Source organism: Dermacentor variabilis, unplaced genomic scaffold (assembly GCF_050947875.1).
Source record: "Dermacentor variabilis isolate Ectoservices unplaced genomic scaffold, ASM5094787v1 scaffold_13, whole genome shotgun sequence".
Classification (NCBI taxonomy): Eukaryota; Metazoa; Arthropoda; class Arachnida; order Ixodida; family Ixodidae; genus Dermacentor; species Dermacentor variabilis.
Genome location: NW_027460291.1, coordinates 35,399,749 through 35,420,409, shown reverse-complemented (window position 1 = coordinate 35,420,409; position 20,661 = coordinate 35,399,749).

Sequence of the window (20,661 nt, the reverse complement as noted above, 5' to 3'; positions counted from 1 at the left end):
TGCCATCATTAACACTCACTACTGAATCTTTCCAGCTGTCAAAGAGCCTAGGTTATTCGCTTGGCCTCAACCATGCACGCGAACTGTGCCACGCTGAGCAACAACCAGGAGACGCCTATGCGGAAAGCGTCTTCAGTATGACCGCCTCTATGAACAGAAATGGCCAGTACCCTCATTCTCTTGCTACCCTTGGAGATTGTCACCGTAGCGTTGCTCCTGAACCTGAAATGACCAACTCGCTTGTAGCGTAGCAATTACAGTAGCAAAATGTTGGCCCTTTTGCCCGAAGGCATAGGCACTTATAGCCATAGCGAGGCTTAGTGTGGCACTTGAACTCCTCGGACATCGTTGTAATTATGTAAGGGTATGACATGGCTCGAAACAGCACGCAAGGCAAGTACTGCTTAGCAGAAGGAACAGCACCCTGTCAGCTATACCGGGCGTCTGATAAAGCTAGCGTCATGGGCGCCACCAGTGGCGCTGCAGGCGTCGATCCTCGACGCTGCCCGAGATGAGACTGAAGGGATCTCGTCGACAATAGTTACCGGCCAGTGAAATATTACTTCCGTGAAGAGCACTGACGTTGGTACGTCAAACGGCATCACTATCGAAATTTGAGCCGTAATATAGTTTCGAAGTTTTCACTGGCTTGCAATAAAATGCATGCACTGCCAGGAAATGTTTTATGGCTGTTCATTGCGCTCTGCAATTGTCAAAATTCTGATGAATAAATTATTCAAGCCATTAAACTTGGTGAGTGAACCTTTGGCATTTCAGTGCTATAAATAATATCTAACATGTCAAAGAATTAAAAAGAAACTTATTTCTGGGGTCTTCCGTGCCGACACCATGATCCGATTAGGAGATGCGTCGTATCTGGAGACACCGGATTAATTTCGACCACCTGGGGTTCTTTAACGTGCATCCAATGCGCCGTACACGGGCGCTTTTCAATTTCGCCCCCACCGAAATGCGGCTGCCGCCTCCGGGACTTCTTCCTGCGAGCTCGTGCTTAGCTGAGCAACGTCATAACCACTAACTAACCACCACTAAGAGACTACGACGGCTTCATAAAAAAATTCACACGGGCCACCACATCGACGCCGACGGCTGCAACGACCACGAAAATTCGCCGGAAGTGTCCGTATAATTCCTATCGCAAAAAAGGATGTCGTACTTGTGTTTTTAATAGCGGAGGCATATTCTAGTGCGTTGCCAAACGGCTTTCAATATTTATTATTTATTTATTTAGTTAGTTCAATATTGCCTGCATATTGCTAGTCCTGACATCGAGGCTGTTGCAGGTCATGGGAAAAGAAATTGCATCAAAAAATGAATGACAAACTATTGTAATCGTGTTCATACTGTAGCTAACAACAAAGTGTAGTCAAGCCAGCAAGATGCTGAGCGGCAGTGTTTGCGTAGCGGCTATGGCGTTGCGCTACTAAGCCCAAGTGCGCAGCTTCGAATCCCGACCTCGGCGACCGCATCTCGATGGAAGTGAAATACAAAACCGCCACTGTACCGCGCATTGGGTGCACGTTAAAGGACCACAGATGGTCCAAAGTTATCCAGAGGCCCCCACAACGGCGTGCCTCATAACGAAATCGTTGTTTTGGTATGCAGAAGCTTTTAAACCCTCTTAAAAGTTACACTTTTAAAAGTGTGGAGCCTTGCTGGGCCAATCCTTAAGGAAGAAGGGTAATGAAAAACAGTAATACAGAAGCACAAGAGAACAATAAAAACGAACAGAAACAAATCCTGAGCCATTCCACTCTATTCCACTCTGTAAAGGTGGTTGACCAGCGAAGCTCTTTAGCACACGACACGGAGGTGACACATAATATTGAACAAAGGTACGAACTGAATTATTGTCTTGATGGGTGGTCATCGTGAAGAAAGGTACGCACACTCATTATTTCACTCGCAACTGCAATCACATTCTTTGATAATGTCAAATCGATGCACGTACGCCCCTGTGTGGTCGGTTGGGCCGGATCGGTGCGGCATCGCAAGGGATATGTCTGCAACACGGAACGCCTCAACCGCTCACTTTTCGGTACCGACACATCCACACTGAAATAACCGACAACGACAACAGGGACAGTGTCATCGTCGCTATTTCACGAGAAGTGAGTAGCCATGAACCTTACGGGACTATGAGTCATTGCATTTTTTGCTTTCTTACGGCGGTATGAGCCATCGCTCACCGGGATAAGCGCCATTGCTCACGAAGGTATTATCCATTGATCATGACAGCTTTCGAAATGCTGTTCTGTATGTTGTTTGCATGATTAGAAAGAACTTAAGCGCTGCTCTCTTCACTTTGCTGAGCGCTTATAGCCTCTGCCTTACGGGGCTATGAGCCATGGCATTGTTTGCTTGCTTACAGGAGCGTGAATGCTTGCGGGGGTATGAGGCATGGATTATGATAGTTTTTGATCACGAAAAACAAAAATGCACGGAACCTTAGCCACAGCTTCCCTGTACAAAGTGCATCGAAACCAATTGAAAACAAAATGAGGTGTCTGTAGGCGATTATTAAAATCCCGATGCACAATGATAGTTACTTTTCAAGGAGAGGAAGAAAACTGTGAAGTGAATAAATCATAATATTCTTGGGCAACGAATTCCAATCTGTGGTTGTCTGTGGAAAGAATGAATGCCTTAATGTGTGAGTGTGGAACCTATATTCAATTAAATGTATAGTTCTATTGTTTTGCCGTTCCTCGAAAGTTACAAATGTAATGCTCGCTTTACATGCCTACTTTATAAAGTAAATAAAAAGCCGCGACAAATATGCTATAGAATTATTCGGTCAGTTTCCAACAAACCCACAGGGCGTCAAAGTACCTTCAAGCGAATCATTGAAACGAACTTTTAATCATGCTCAGCAAAGTCTGCACAGATCATACTAATGTCCGCTGTCGGCGCTATTTAAGCGAACAGCTTTGCTCCCCGCTAAGGTCCCCCTGACGATCACGGGCCAAGGCCGCCTTCTTCGCACGACACCCCGCGATTCGCTCCGAGGTACGCCGCAAGTAGGGCACGTAATTCAGAGAAAGGCAGAGCACGCTCGGCGGCGCACCCTGTTTTAAACGAGGAAGGAGACTTTACAATTCTCTCTAATCAGTGAGTCTCCTGGTTGCACTTGACATCGTCGCCATAAAAGAGCAATACGACGATGACGATAGTATGACTGCGAGCCAATGACCACAATTCTCTTTTTACTCCAGCGAACAAACGCTGCAACCTCTTCCCTTCGACGGTAATGTCGCACAGCATTTCTGCAGCTCCTAAGAGGAAAGGACTGGGAAATACTGGCCGGTTACAAAGGCGGGGCCGTTTGACACAGCGTCTCAAAGTGATTGTTGTCACGATGCGAGAATTGGAGAAGCTAGCCCGCTCCCGTTCTGCAGCACGGCAAAAACAGTGGTCGGTCTCTGGCTGAGTGGAAACTGGCGCTCACGCACGTACTCTCCCTCCTGCTATGTGACGTGGGACGCACACGCCGGAGAAAGAGACAAATGCGAGCTTTACTGGTATGCTGCAGATGTTAGCCTGCCTGTTCGCCTGACATGCTACTGCAGGTGCTGGGTGATGATTATGATACATACAGTGATCAACACTTAACAGCAAATGCAGCCATGCACACACACACACACACTTATATACACTATAAAATATTTACAAAGTTCCCTTAAGGGTCGTCGCCCGCAAGATGTCAGCATCACTTTTGTGGCCCCTAACGCACAGGTGGTGCTTTGCGATGGGCAGAGAGCGTGCCGCTGTTCCAAACTAGAGTCGCGTTGCAGGTGTAGTGCCACCTTCGAAGACTCGGACGCGTAGCGGCAGCAGTCGCACAGAACATGTTGCAGGTCTTGAGGGGCATTACATTTAAAGCACATTGGCCAGTTTGCGAGTTGAATTTTGCACTTGGAGCAGTTCATGTAGGCCACGTTGAGTTTGATGCGGTGTAAGAATCTTTAGTCTTGCCTGTTGAGGCCTCATGGCATGTAAAGGTCACAAGATGGATTAATTGTATATAGGGGTCCCTACTGATGGCTTTTGTTTGTCCAGAGGGATCGCAGGAGATGCTAAGCGTATTCAGATACCTGTGTCGCCGTGTGTTTTCTCGAGAAAGTTATCTGGAACCTAATAATCTGCATTGATTTCAGGATTGCCAGCGCACACTTCTCTTTTAACGTAAATTGTGCACAAAGTTATGCGTGAGAAGTTGCGCTTCCCTTTTCTAGCAGAGTTCAAGTTTCCTTAAAATCAAAGTGGTTGTCAGACAGTAGCGTGTGGACAAAATAAAGGAATGTGCAGGACAAAAAGTATGAAACTGGCTAGAAAAGAGCAAAAAATGCAAATATTAGGCGTTGTAGTTATAGACCTTGCTATCAAAAGCGTAGCAGTTTGGGCGAGTTGGTATGCCATGACTTTTAGGCTCAGAACGAGCAAAAAGGAAGGTGGAAGGGGTAATGAACAGGAACGGAGAACAGGAAACGCAGAACCCTGTTCTCCGTTCCTCTTAATTACCCCTTCCACCTTCCTTTTTGCTTGTTCTTAGCTGTGCTACAAGCCTAAAAAAACCTTGCCTATGTTTTCTCTTATTGACATGCACCTACAGTGACGACCTGAATAGTGTCACTTATATTAAAGTTCTCTTACTGTGTCACAATCCAAAGCATAAGAATTTCGTTACAAAACATCTGTGTATTATGCTGGTAATGTCTAAAAAAATTTTTTAGTGTTTTCAATCCCTGAAGGCCGCCTGGTTTTTTCTGTCGAAAGTGGCGCTGGCTGTGCCCATTCAACTACATGTTCCATTCAGACTGATCAAAATATGCACAAGGGATGTATTTTGGACAAAGAACAGCACAAGACAAATGCCGGAAAATCTGTTGCAATGGTTTGTAATTGCTGGTGGTTAATTAACTGCATGTTTCCCAAGATTTTCCACATGTGTACAGCGCATTTCAAGCTGTAGGGAAATCGAGATAAAAAATTGTTTTATGCTGTATATGTAGACTGGGGCTACTATGACCAGCAAAGTGCAGCTATGTACTCATACTAAATAAATTGTTGGACTGTTGAACGCTTGAAAAATATTTTTTGACTTTTAGAATTCTGTGCAGGCAGCATATGTAACGAGACATGTGCTTTGTATTCCCCATGGTCTAGTATAATCTGCACAGGTTGCATGTCTAAGCGATGGAGTATATTAGGCTTTTTAGGATCTTTAAATGCTAAAAAAATGTGAGCCGCTGTGCGCATACATGTAAGACATTGTGCCCACCCCAGGTGATTAGGACTTGTGTTACGCACTTAAATGTCCACAGTCTCCTGCAAATTAGTTGCAGCTCGCAAACTTATTGAAATTGCTCACATTTTGTATATGTCACTAAAGTCACTAGTATAAATTATTGCCAATGACGTACATATCATCCTCAAAATGTACTGTTATCACATGAATATGCAGAAATATTGTTGAATGGATGTCTAATTTACTTTTCCGCTTGCAATATATTCATATAAATTAATTAATTTTACATTGGTTGGCGTGTTGTCTGGCATCACCAAGACTCCATATAAATCTTTTAATATACCCCCGTTACATGGTAGATTTAAAGTCATTATCACCGGGCCCTGTAACAAGGCGAAAAGTAATGTCATTTGAAAATGATGACGACGACGATACTAGAAAGAGGGCCAAAAATAGCGTCCCTGCTGTGAATGCGGGCGAAACAACGCCACCAGGGAAGGCAGCTTAACCGAAGTGGCCATGACTGTTGCGAAGAAGCATGACAGCCGAAGCCAAAGACGGCCTGTATTGAAAGTAACTTTCTGTAATTATGCACTTTGATGCAATTAAACGTCATTAAAGTAATAATTATGTAATAAAATTGACAGGACAATAGTTATTATTTTAAACATTAAAAAAGCATGCACTCTTTGCGAAGATGATCGGTAAGCTCCTGGCGTCGAGGATACACATTCGGTACCAAAACGAATTCGAAAAAATTGGCGAACTCATTCGTTTGAAAATGTCATTTTCAACGAACGTCATTACATTTTCTCGTGTGACAGCAAACAAATGACATTATGCGCGAATGTCATTTACTGCAAATGACATTATATCTGCTGTGTGCCAGGGGTTCATATAATCTCCTCAATGAGTTGATTCTATTTGGCAAGGTTGAAGCTGTGTAATTTAGATAATCAAATCAAGCTCTTACCTACTGTTTATGCCTGGTGTGAAGAGGGGTATGAATTGGTACATTAACGAAACTGTTACATTCACAAACAGCCCATGCAACATATTTTGTTATTTATTTTACCAGTCATTCGTACACAGGGTAATGCATGTAGTCTGAGCACACTTTATCTCAGTATCTAATAAGGTAATAGAAAAACCCGGATATGTGAACTACACGCTAGAATCTGCTAGGAAGAAAATGATGCTGCCAATATACAAATCAATAATTCAACTTATACTAGATGGTGGTTTCATTGTTTGTTGTCCTTATAGATGCTATGTGTTTTAAATTAGGCTAAGGTTCTGTAAAAATAGGCTGTGTGCTTTATGCGAGATATGTACTAGTACTTTTCACTATCTTGCGCTCGCTACTGTTTGATTTTAACACTGCTTGCCATGCGGTGTGATATGCATTTGTTGAAGTTTATGTATAGTATCGCAAAGCATTGGTTTTCACTTGTCAAGTAGTAGGTATATAGCTTCTACTAGGAAACCCTTGACCAATCATTACAGTGAAATTACCCTGAAGCATTTTCTTTTGACTTGAGATTTCTATACCTTTTTTTCCTCCCATTGTATTCAGTTTCAATAATGGTGCTTACCTATGCTGACATCTTATAAGCACAAATGAGATTATTATTGCGTTAGTGTGACATGTGTCTTCTAAATCTGGCAGTCAGCTAGTGTGATTCCCCCTAAGGCAAGGGTGGGGAGCATTCTGCTCCTTGGAATGCAGTGTCGAGGCCGGGAAGCCGAGATATTGTTGGGCCATTGATGAATTTCTTAATGAGCCAAGTCAATTCTAAGAACTAGCTTTTTTCTCTTTCTTTCTCTTAGTAGTGCTCGAGGCACATACAACTGCTTAAGCTTTTTTTCGCACCATTATCCTATATTTTTCAATTTCGCCGCCACATAACTCCAGCAGTGGCCTGTACTTGAAGATATACCACTTTTTAGATAGCACTACCGCTAATAGTTGGATACTCTCGTACTGTCACTTCATATTGTTTTTTTAGCTCTATTCGAACACAAGGAATAAACAAATGCTAGGCTACCCATCTTGCATCCTTCAGAACGAAAATCAAGGCCCTGAATTGACAAGCAACACTTTCCAAACGGCCAAGTGCCAACTGCATTGTACAATTAAAAGGGCTGCATAGCAACCATGAACTTTAAAGTCATCCAAACTTTCCCAGATTTCAAGGCAAGTAAAATTTTTTCAATGTTTATTATTTGCAATTACTATATCATATTTGCTTACATTGCGGAAACAAACCTGTAACATTCCGGATTGCTAATTATGCAGGCCCATTTATTTTAAGCGCTTTCTTGAAACAATCCGTGTAAAACAATTCAATGCTCAAGAGGGTTGACGTTGCGACACCAAAATCCTTATGAGTGGTGTTTTCACCACTCCACAAACGGTATTAACAGCACTAAACATGATGATTTTGGAGTGGAGCTGTTGGTCTCTAGTTGGTTGATATTTTTCTTCTGCGCGTGCAAGATCTTACTCACACAAAGAGAAATGGCAGCTGGAAGGCTCTGTGTTCGAGTTTCCGCGTAACAAAATTATGTTTTTGGTTTATTCTAATAACAATCCGATGCCATTATGTCTGCAGATTGTGCGTTAGTCGTATTTGACGAATTTTCTGACGCATCGTACTTTGAGAAATTCAATTAGTTCAATAAAGAACTTGCTCTAGGCGGTGGGTCTATAAGAAAGAGGACGTATGCTGCGCTCACTGCTCCGACACCTATTTAAATTAGGGGTGTTCGATTATTCGAGTTCTGACTTCGAATCGAATACTATCTCACCGAGTAATTCGATTCGATTTTCGAATTGCTAGTGTTCGAAGTTTCGAATAATTCGACAGGACGAATATCTAAAACGCGACAAAGGCCAATGGTGCAACTAGGTTAGGGTGGTGTGGTTAAAGCTAATGCTAACGTCGTTACAGTAAGCCTTTCGTTAAAACTTCCACCGGTATCCAGGTTCAAAAGCGAGCGCATGTTCATATTAAAGGAGATTGCGCCATTTTCGCGCGTAAGAAGACATGAGAAAACTGTCAAGTTTTCAAAAAATGAAGCGCCAACGGTAACGGCACACAAAGAAGGAACAAAACATTTTTTGAAAGCTATGCAACAACTTGCCCCACAACGTGTTTTACTGCAAAACTGTCAAGCCCTTCGCAAGTTCGCTTCCGAAACGTAGGCGCGGACTTTTGCGTAGTTCGATCGCGTACGCCGCAAGCGCCGCAAAACACTTTTACACATACATCTTCCTTCACATCCTGTCTTAACAACCGTCTTTGAGCGCTGATATTGGGTTGCACCTGGGATCCGGAATCAACATGACTCATCTGCTCACAGCACATCGAAGCTTTCGGAAAGGGCGAGTTCCTCCTCTCAAATTCGTCTGGCTGCGGCGGACGGGCGGACGCACCCCTAGTAGCCGCGTCGGTTTCTGCATCTTTCCAGCTATTGCGCGGGAGTCAGCTGTCTCGGCGGCTGCCAGGCCAAGCGAGCCAAGCCGCTCGAGCCAGGGGGGCCCTCAAAAAGGGGCTCCGTTTGTTCCCCTTCCTCCCCGGAGAGGGTGAGGGGGCGTGCTGTCGGCACCTTTTGGTAATTGTGTGTGTGTTTTTTTTTTGGGTGTGCGTGCTCTGTCGAGGCAATCCGTTGGCGCCGTGATATCGCGCTGTAATTTGAAGACAGCAGCGCGCGCTCGGGTAAGCGGTCGTTTGTGACAGCAACTGTAAGTGGCACACCTTTTCTCGTCGAGCATTTACGTGCCGTGTTCTGAAACACTGATAGAGCCGGGGCGAAAAAAGGAGTTTCATTTGGAATTTTTTCGACAAAGCGACTCCGTTCTCTGGTATAGGCAGGAAGTGTGGTTCAACGCTGAAGACGCCGTCAAGCACAAGCCCGCTCGTGAATCATCTGAAGAGAAAGCATGACACACACTACTTGGAACTCCAGCAGTCGTCTATACGGAAAAATCGAAGCCTAAGGACAAAAGCAACCAAACGTTGCTGGATCTGACTAAAGTGAAAGGTGTGCTGTCCGAAGCGCGAAAAAGGAAACGACGATTTTCATTGCGCGCATGATCGCTTGATACCTCCGGCAGTACGAGTTCGCGGAGAACAAAGGATTTCGGGACTTGATCCACCACCTCCAGCCCCTCTACAAGATCCCGCACAGAACTTCGTTCTCAAGAACAGTAATTCCTGAGCTGTACCGAAGCACAGTCGACTCACTCAAGACACAAATTGCGTCGGACATACAAAACGAATTAGAGTCGCTCGCATTCACAACTGATATGTGGGCTTCCTAGGTATACTTTGTGGCGCAAAATACATTTCTGGAAAAGGGACAGAAGAAAGGAAGACATTGAAGCGCCAAACAACCAACTGTTTAATGACAGCCTGAACAAACGTACAGAAGAAAATACAACTTCCGCTCATGCACAGGGAGCCAAGGTGTGACAGAACAACATGGTCATGATAACATACTTTGGATGTGTTTCCGTCCTGGGGCCACATCCAAAGAATATGCAGGATTCTACGTTCGGAGCTGGGCCGTGCAGATCCGGCTTTTCAACGATCTTCTCAGATGCATGTGCTACACCAACTTCCCTGAATGGGTTGCTGCAAGTAAACTAAGAGACTACCGGAACGTGGTGAGTACAGCCATAGAAACCACATGGAACAGTATGCTATCTTGCTTACTGAGGAGTGTGAACGCGGCAACCACAAAGAAGAGGCAGACAGAGGGACTCATGGTTATTGGTGAAACCAATATTCCAAGCGATATAGTCAGCCTTCTCAATAAGGGACGGAAATGTGGACTTGAGCCTTAGGTTCCAGCACAAGAGCTTCTGGCATGGAATAGGCAAGTCGCAAGAAAAGCGCCCCAGGAACAGCGCGAGCGTTGCCTACTAGATGGTGTAGACAGCCTACAGAGAGCTGCCCCCAAGGCCGGAACTGGTCGACAGGCGCGAATGCTGCAACGTGTGGTGTCTTTTTTCAAAGACAATGAACTCTAATGCAGTCCGATAAGGAAGGTGCTTTTGTAGCTCTTCCTAGGCAAGCCTTTAATGAAAAAGCATTAGAGGCAATCAAAAAGAATTTTAAGCCTGTGAAAGTTAAGGAAACCATGACTTCGTTCTGTGAAGAAATTGGCTGTGAGACAGATCACAAAGAGTAAAAAAGATTCTCTGCGAGCTTTCTTCAGTGCCAAGACCCATAAGGTTGATGTCCCGTTTCGAACGATTATTAGTGAACGGGACACGTGGCAATATCAAGTCAGTAGTTTTTTGCTAAAATCCCTGCAGCTTCTTCAACTCAATTACCCTTTCTTGACTAGAAACTCGGATGAAGTATTTGAATATTTCCGTGGCAGCCAGGAAATAGGCCTTGTGTTCTCCGTTGATGTATATGACCTTTTTTACTCGGTTCCGCATCCTGAGCTTCTAAAAGCCGTTAAACAGTGCATTTAGGAAAGTGGCGAAGCTAATTTTGTGTCTAAAATGGAGATGTCGGCTTCGAATTTTGTTTCCCTTTTGGAAGCTTATCTCAACCGCACCTCTGTAACTTTTGAACATGGCATATTTTTGAAGAAAGGAGGCATCTGCATTGGTTCACGTGTAGCACCCATTTTATGTGACATCTTTTCATCCTACTTTGACCACGCACTACGATGTGTTTTTACTTCATCTCATCCTAATGTTCTTAAAGTTTTTAGATACGTTGACGATGTTTTAGTTGTTATTGACAATAGATGCCTCTTACCATGCCATGAAATGGTTGAGCAGTATTTAGACGATATTAGGGCAAATGCAAAATGACTTACTTTTACTAATGCGCCTCCGAAGGACAGTTTGTTGCAGTTTTTAGATCTTAAACTAACACTTATCAGTGATCACGTTTGCTGTGCGTACCTCCCTCGAGGTAAAAAAAGAATTGTTACAATATGACTCAGCGAAATCTAAGACTGTGAAGCGTGGAATCGCCTTACTTTGCCTGGAATCGGCTCTGTGCAAGTCATGTGTGCATGTGACGCAGGCGAGTTTTTGCCATCAACTTGAGATACTTCTAAAAGCAGGCTACCCTCAGTCTGTCTTAAATGCCGTGGTCGAGTCCCTCCTACAGAAGCTGAAAACCACCGCTGCGCGTGGGAAAACGCACTCGAAGGAAAGAGGGCGAGTAAAACTAGAAGAAGTACCTTATGTGCACCGTGTGAGCCATAACCTCAAGAAGGTAGCTACCAGATATAACATTCCGGTTGTCTTTTCGGCTCCCAACAAGTTAGCTCAATTGTGCCCTCGGATCACACGCGAGGGGCCGCGGGGCTGCCAGAAGCAGCACGCCAAACATTTCAGGTACTTTGTCGAAGGGTGGTCTACGACATACCCCTAGATTGCGGCTAGTCATACGTCGGACATACGGGACGTTGTATTTATGACAGACTGAGGGACCACGCTAATAGCATCGGCAAGTGTGACAAGGCGCATCTCCCTGCGCACTGTAAAGCTTGTCGTTGTACGCCATGCTTTGAACAAGTATTGATTCTTGGCAAAAGTAGGGACCGAACTGCAAGGGAGTTGTTGGAAGCGTTTTATATTAAAAAGAAAGGGTCTGATTGTGTCAGCCATGCATCTATCGTATTATATTCCGCAGAAATGTACTTCATCCAAAGTATGTTATCATGACCATGTTGTTCTGTCACACCCTGGCTCACTGCGCTTGAGCGGAAGTTCTATACGTTTGTTCAGGCTGTTATTAAACAGTTGGTAGTTTGACGCTTCACTGTCTTCCTTTCTTCTGTCCTTTTTCAGGAAATGTATTTTGCGCCCCAAAGTATACCTAGGAAATCTAAGCACCAACTTTCCCAAGAAGAAGTCCGTTTGACATGTACACATCCAGGGCAAATCAAGAATACATCTCTTTGACCTGCCACTATGTTCCCCAAGATTTCGCAGTCAAGGCCTTCATGCTGTCGTGCTGTCACCTGCAAGAAAGCCACACAGCTGTGAATATCCAAGCCTGCTTGACCGAAATCGTAAAGGAGTGGTCTCTCGACCTCAGCTATGTGCCTGTGGATGTAGTGACAGACAATGGTCGGAATATCCGTGCCGCCGTGCGTCAGATAGAATGGATCGCACTTCAGTGCCTGAGACACACGTTGCAACTGGCAATCGAGGACGCAAAAGAAGAAACGCCGCTGGTTTCATCTCTGTGAAAGAAGGCACGAGCGTTAGTGGGGCACTATAAACACAACACTAAGGCAACTCGCCGGCTCAAGCAGTGCCACAAGTGCATGGAGCTGCCAAGTATAGACCTCATTCAAGATGTGGACACGCGTTGGAACAGTGAACACGCAATGCTGAGCCACTTGGTGCAGTTAAGAGACGCTGTCTCACTCAAAATAGCAACATCAGAAACAAATGTGAGCCGCCTTTCCGCAATTGAGTGCAATGTTGCTGGAAGCTTAGTGCCGATCCTGTAGCCTATGGCAGATGCGACTACAGATCTTAGCGGCCAGAAGTATGGAACTATGTCATAAATTGTGCCGTTTTTTTACGGGACAGTACAGATCCTTTTAAGAGGCACACCAACATTGAAAACTAAGCAGCGTGGTTTGCTAAGAACTTGCTGAAGAGCTTGGAGTCACGGTTCCCTCTGTATGCAGAATGAGAGGAGCTGATATTCCAAAAGGACTTCTTGGGCAAGTTGGTGCTTAGATTTCCTATGTATACTTTGTGGCGCAAAATACATTTCTTGAAAAGGGACAGAAGAAAGGAAGAGAGTGATGCGCCAAACTACCAACCGTTTAATGACAGCCTGAAAAAACGTATAGGAGAAAAGGCAACTTCCACGCATGCGCAGGGAGCCAAGGTGTGACAGAACAACATGGCTATGATAACATACTTTGGATAAAGCACATTTCTGCGGAATATAATACTACGATAGATGTATTGCGGACACAATCAGATCCTTTCTTTTTAATATAGAACGCTTCCAACAACTCCCTTGCAGTTTGGTGCCTACTTTTGCCAAGAATCAGTACTTGTTCAAAGCATGGCATACAACGACAGGCTTTACAGTGCGCAGGAGTATGTGCCTTGTCACATTTACCAATACTATTAGCGTGCTCCCTCAGTCTGTCATTAATACAACGTCCCGTTTGTCCGACGTATGACTTGCCGAAATCTAGGGGTATCCGTAGACCACCCCTACAACACAGTCCCTGGTTATATTGCGCTCAGTTTTACTAACACGATATTAAGGAAGGACAGGACGTGGACGGACGCAGCGCAAACTACCAACTGTTTAATACTGGTAAAGAACGCGCTTATATACAAGGAGATATGGTGAGTGGGGGGGTACATATAAAAAGATATGATAAGGTGACGACAAGTGATCATAGTTTGAGTCAGGCAAACATCGTTCACATGCACCCGTTCGCCCTGGCAAACTCGACCTCAGCTTTGATAAGCGCGATGGACGAGGTGCTTACGCACATCTCTTGTTCTTTAGCTATCGCGAGCGCCTCCCATATTTCTCGCTCAGTTTTTGTTTTTGATGTCCCAGTGACTGTGGTGCTTTCTAGTAGCGGAGAGCATTTGCATTGTATGCAATGTGCGGCCAAATTGCTAGGTGCTGTCAGAAGCTGGCACGTGTATTTGTGCTCCCGTAACCTATCATTTAGACAACGTCCAGTTTGCCCAATGTATACTTTCCCGCAAGCTAGTGGGATTTGGTAAACAACGGAAGTAGCGCACTTCACGTACTTTTTCACGTGCTTAGTCCGACAGACCGTAGCACTAGGGTTGGCCTCTGTGGGTCCTGCGTTCACCTTCTTGCACATGCTTTTTAGTTTCTGCGGCTCGGAGAACAGAACTTGAACATCATGGTGCTGGGCTCTCTTTTTTATCCTATGTGACAAGCCGTGGATGTAAGGCAACACCACGCGTTTTTTTCCATTTTTCCTGCGTTTTCTGCCTTTTGCTGTTGGCTCTGATTTTGGGCAACAAGTTTTCACAGATTTGCACCACCATGCTGTTCGAGTACCCACTGTTTCTTAAGCGGCTTACTTGCAAATCGATGTTCTCCCTCACAGCATGGCGGCATGATTCTTCAATTGCTTGACTGATGCAAGCCTTGGCGATGCCTCTTTTTATGATTTTAGAATGGCAAGAGTCATACCTCAGGATTTCTTTTTCTCCTCTAGTTTTGTAGCACCAGCAGATGTGGGAGCCTTTGAGCCTAATGTTTATATCAAGGTACTGCAATGGACCTACGGTAGGAGTCTCGTACGTGAACTCTAAACCTTCATGAGCTTTTTTGAACATGCTGATGACAGTTTCTACGCTAAATGGATCGGTTTGGTTTTCTTTCATGCACACCAAATAATCGTCAACATATCTGAAACAGGTAGTTATGTTACTTTCTCCAAACAAGGCGGCAAGTTTTCTGTCTCCCACACTCAAAAATAAGTCGGAAAGCACGGGAGCTATACAAGAACCAATAACGGTGTCATCCTTCTGCAAATACACACTATCACCATATTCGATAAACGCACCATGTAGATACAGTTTTAACAAGTTCACAAAACTAGAAATACTGCACTTGCACACGTCCTGAAATCTGGTGTAGCCCAAAGGTGTCGATGGCTTCTTCTACTGCTTGTACCACCGCTGGACTCGGGACACTGTAGAGCAGGTCCTTCACGTCGATTGAAAAACAAGACGTCGGCGGGCTACTCTTTAGTGTTGCAGTAACTTCGTCAGAGTTGCGGATCAAGAACGTGTCGTCGAAAGGTAAAGAGTTCAAGCAGGCCTGAAGGCAGTCCGCGATGCATCTTTGCCAGGTCCCGCGATCTTCAACAATCTTCCTAAAAGGGATTCCCTCTTTGTGGGTTTTTACCGTGAAAAATGGCTTCAGAGTGAGTTCTTTGCTCTCTTTCACGCGCTTTGCTAATCTTGTCAAGCCCATGCTTTCACATGTTTTGCCTGCTTCATTTTTCAGTAATATAACTGCGTGTTTCAGATGTGTTTACGATTATTTGGTGTGCATGAAGGAAAACCAAACCGATCCATTTAGCGTAGAAACTGTCATCAGCATGTTCAACAAAGCGCATGAAGGTTTATAGTTCACGTACGAGACTCCTACCGAAGGTCGATTGCAGTACCTTGATATAAACATTAGGCTCAGAGGCTCCCACATCTGCTGGTGCTACAAAACTAGAGGAGAAAAAGAAATCCTGAGGTATGACTCTTGCCATTCTAAAATCATAAAAAGAGGCATCGCCAAGGCTTGCATCAGTCAAGCAATTGAAAAATCATGCCGCCATGCTGTGAGGGAGAGCATCGATTTGCAAGTAAGCCGCTTAAGAAACAGTGGGTACTCGATCAGCATGGTGGTGCAAATCTGTGAAAACTTGTTGCCCAAAATCAGAGCCAACAGCAAAAGGCAGAAAACACAGGAAAAATGGAAAAAACGCGTGGTGTTGCCTTACATCCACGGCTTGTCACATAGGATAAAAAAGAGAGCCCAGTGCCATGATGTTCAAGTTCTGTTCTGCGCGCCGCAAAAACTAAAAGGCATGTGCAAGAAGGTGAACGCAGAACCCACAGAGGCCAACCCTAGTGCTACGGTCTGTCGGACTAAGCACGTGAAAAAGTACGTGAAATGCGCTACTTCCGTTGTTTACCAAATCCCACTAGCTTGCGGGAAAGTATACATTAGGCAAACTGGACGTTGTGTAAATGATAGGTTACGGGAGCACAAATAAACGTGCCAGCTTCTGACAGCACCTAGCAACTTGGCCGCACATTGCAAACAATGCAAATGCTCCCCGCTACTAGAAAGCACCACAGTCATCGGAACATCAAAAACAAAAACGGAGCGAGAAATATGGGAGGCGCTCGCGATAGCTAAAGAACAAGAGATGTGCGTAAGCACTCCGTCCATCGCGCTTATCAAAGCTGAGGTCGAGTTTGCCAGGGCGAACGGGTGCATGTGAACGATGTATGCCTGACTCAAACTACGATCACTTTTCGTCACGTGATCATATCTTTATATATGCACCCCCCCCCCCGCACCATATCTCCTTGTATATAAGCGCGTTCTTTACCAGTATTAAACATTTGGTAGTTTGCGCTGCGTCCGTCCACGTCCTGCCCTTTCTTAATATCGTGTTTGTAAAACTGAGCGCAATATAACTATGAACGTTCACCAACTAGCCCCCTTCATTGCTTTACAGTCCCTCAAATGTTTGGTGTGCTCCTTCTGGCAGCCCCGCGGCCCCTCGCGTGTGATCCGCGGGCGCAATTAAGCTAACTTGTTGGCCGCCGAAAAGACAACCGAAATGCCACATCTGGTAGCTACATTCTTGAGGTTACGGCGCACACGGTGCACATAAGGAACTACTTCTGGTTTTACTCGCTCCCTTTCCTTCGAGTGCGTTTTCCCACTCGCAACGGTAGTTCTTTGCTTCTGAAGGAGGGACTCGACCACGGAATTTAAGACAGACTGAGGGTAGCCTGCTTTTAAAGGTCTCTCAAGTTGATGGCAGAAAACTCGCCTGTATCACATGCACACATGACTTGCGCAGAGCCGATTCCAGGCAAAGTAAGGCGATTCCACGCTTCACAGTCTTAGATTTCGCTGAGTCATATTGTAACAATTCTTTTTTTACCTCGAGGGAGGTACGCACAGCAAACGTGATCACTGATAAGTGTTTGGTTAAGGTCTAAAAACTTCAACAAACTGTCCTTCGGAGGCGCACTAGTAAACGTAAGTCATTTTGCATTTGCTCTAATATCGTCTAAATACTGCTCAACCATTTCATGGCATGGCAAGAGGCATCTATTGTCAACAACAACTAAAATATCATCAACGTATCTAAAAGCTTTAAGAACATTAGGATGACATGAAGTAAGAACACCTTGCAGTGCATGGTCAAAGTAGGATAAAAGAATGTCACATAAAATGGGTGGTACACGTGAACCAATGCAGATGCTCTCTTTCTGCAAAAATATGCCATGTTCAAAAGTTACAGAAGTGCGGTTGAGATAAGCTTCCAAGTGGGAATCGAAATTCGGAGCCGACATCTCCATTTCAGACACAAAATTAGCTTCGCCACTTTCCTCAATGCACTGTTTAACGGCTTTTAGAAGCTCAGGATGCGGAACGGAGTAAAAAAGGTAATTTACATCAACAGAGAACACATAGGCTATTTCTTGGCTGCCACGGAAATATTCAAGAACTTCATCCGAGTTTCTAGTCAAGAAAGGGTCATTGAGTTGAAGAAGCTGCAAGGATTTTAGCAAAGAGCTACTGTCTTGATATTGCCACGTGTCCCGTTCAATAATAATCGTTCGAAACGGGACATCAACCATATGAGTCTTGGCACTGAAGAAAGCTCGAAGAGAATCTTTTTTACTCTTTGTGATCTGTTTAGCTAATCTTTCACAGCCAATTTCTTCACAGAATCAAGTCATGGTTTCCTTAACTTTTGATAAGCTGACTTTCACAGGCTTAAAATTCTTTTTCAATGCCTCTAATGCTTTTTCGTTAAAGGCTTGCCTAGGAAGAGCTACAAAAGCACCTTCCTTATCGGACTGCATTAGAGTTCATTGTCTTTGAAAAAAGACACAACACGTTGCAACATTCGCACCTTGCGACCACTTCCGGCTTTGGGGGCAGCTATCTGGAGGCTGTCTAAACCGTCTAGTAAGCAACGCTCGCGCTGTTCCTGGGGCGCTTTTCTTGCGACTTGCCGATTCCATGCCAGAAGCTCTTGTGCTGGAACCTAAGGCTCAAATGTACATTTCCGTCCCATATTGAGAAGGCTGACTATATCGCTTGGAATATTGGTTTCACCAATAACCATCAGTTTCTCTGACTGCCTCTTCTTGGTGGTTACCGCGTTCACAGTCATCAGTAGGCAGGACAGCATACTGTCCCATGTGGTTTCTATGGCAGTACTCACCAAGTTCCGGTAGTCTCTTAGTTGACTTGCAGCAACCCACGCAGGGAAGTTGGTGTAACGCATACATCTGAAAAGATCGTTGAAAAGCCGGATATGACGGCCCAGGTCCGAACGTAGAGTCCAGCATATTCGTTTGATGTGGCCCCAGGACGGAAACACAGCATCGAAGATAGCAATGGTTTCACGTGGTGGCAGGCCTTTTTTTATGCAGAAGACTGCCAATTTAAAAACAACGCGCGCACGGTGATAGTACCCGAGCCGTGAAGGCATGCCGTCATCACACTAGTGGCCACAAAGAATTGCTCCCATGTCGTCTTCTAGCTTCACTTCCCTGACACCGACAAAGAACAAATAAACGCATGAATGATGGACTAGAAAAATGAGAAACAAATGATAAGAAATTGCATATATTGGACCGGAGCAGAACATTTGGTAAAAGATCTTTTATCATTGCTTCACATATCTAACACTATACAGTTAACGTAATGTGTCCATCAATGGTGTAGCCAGAAATTTCGTACGGAGGGGGGGGGGGGGGCTCACCTTGGATCCTTGGCCTCCTCATAGAATTTGTTGAGGGATCAAATACATGAATAACAGCTGCATTTCCACTGCCAAAAATGCTGCAAATGAATTCTTGAACGCTACGCACTGTCGAAGCGAGTAAAATATGTTTTTTATAACAGAATATATTCTTATGTCCTAAAAATTGTGCCAACAATAACTGATATCAATGCTTCCATGTTGTTTGTCTAATTATTAAGAAAGAAAATATCACATGACCTTTAGAACTGTATCAGTGTGAAACCAGCAAAGCAGTGCATGCCGCTGATATGATAAATGTAAATGCCGTGAAATGAACAAGTTGAGGACAAATATGTTAATGATTCTTTGTAATTCGAGAGCCTTGTTTGCATTTTTGTACATACGCAACGGCCAGGGAAAAATCTCAGTGACGCTGCCCTTCGTTCCAATGTACTGCGCAGGAGCAGCTGTCACCGGTTGCGTATTGTAATTGCACCGAAATCGTAGTTGCAACAGAGATCACATATAAAAACAGCAGTTCTGCAAAATATACGTAACAAATTCGAAGTACAATGGAATACACAAATGCGAAGATAAAGCTTGATAAAAAGCAAAAAAGTGTCTCTGGAAACAAAGTTCACTGTATGTTTCCACAAAACCTCGCAACAAAATATTTAAATATGCGTATAAGTATCCAATAAATCTACGTATCTAAGCAAAGGTCACTCTATACAGGGTGCCAGAGTCTAAAAATATGCCGATGCACTCTAACACGACGCGACCAAGTGCATGTTGCTCACTTTTGTACTTACTGTGTCACGCTATTTCTTGCATTTTGCTTAATTAGATTTTTAGTCATGATTAATAAACCAACTTCTGAAGTAACTTAGCTAGGAAAAAAATTCCATTTAGAAAATTGCAGAACGGTATGCAAAACGTCCGAATAAAGTGTTTCATTCTTTCTATATATATACTAACTATTAGAGTATTTCAGCTTACTGATGATGCCCGCGAAATACAAAACAAGTGACATGCCCGCTTGCGCGTCGTGATTGCACTGCTTCCAAGCGTTCCACGCGCAAACAGCCATAGGCGCGCTGCCGCTTAAAAGGCGACAGGGCAGCGACGTAGGCGTTGACTGTGCCATTTACGCCATCGATGTACTGCCCTCGCGAAAGTTCGTTATAGCAATAAACCGACGCAGCGGTTATCGCTTGCGCTTCCGGAAGCAACAGGTCCGTCATTTTGCAATAGCTGTAAGCAAATTGAACATCCCTAAATAAAAACACTCGGTTTTCAGAAGGCTGAAAATCGGGGAATAAGAGTTACATTAAAGGCCAGACGCAGTCTTTCACTGAATTTACGTTTTTGATGCGCTTTCACAGCAAGCGCTCGAAGAGGTCACCTTCTGCAGCGATACAACACCTTGATCTTCTGAGAAGGCTTGCTGTTGATGCCTTGAGCACCGTCGGTGAAATGCTGTGGCAGACTTCAGTTATCTTCTCCTACAAGGCTTCTGGTGTCGTCGCTTCCGTCGTGTATACGTGATCCTTAATATAGCCCCAGAAGAAAACGTCAAGAAGGTTGAGGTCCGGTGACATTGCCGGTCACAGCACAGGCCCATTTCTCCCTATCGATTGCCCTTGTGAGGTAACACCAAGGCTTGCTCGTGCTTGACTGCAGCTGTGGGCTGAAGCCCCGTCGTCCCGACACCACATTGCGTCAAGCTGGGCTGGTGGCATGTTGCAGCAGAAGTCTTCAACCGGCCCTTTGAGAAACTCACATACCTCTTGCCGGTCAGTGTGTTGCTTAAAAACACTGGGCCAATGACTGTACTGTCATATATTCCGCACCAAACGTTAAAAGACCACTGATAT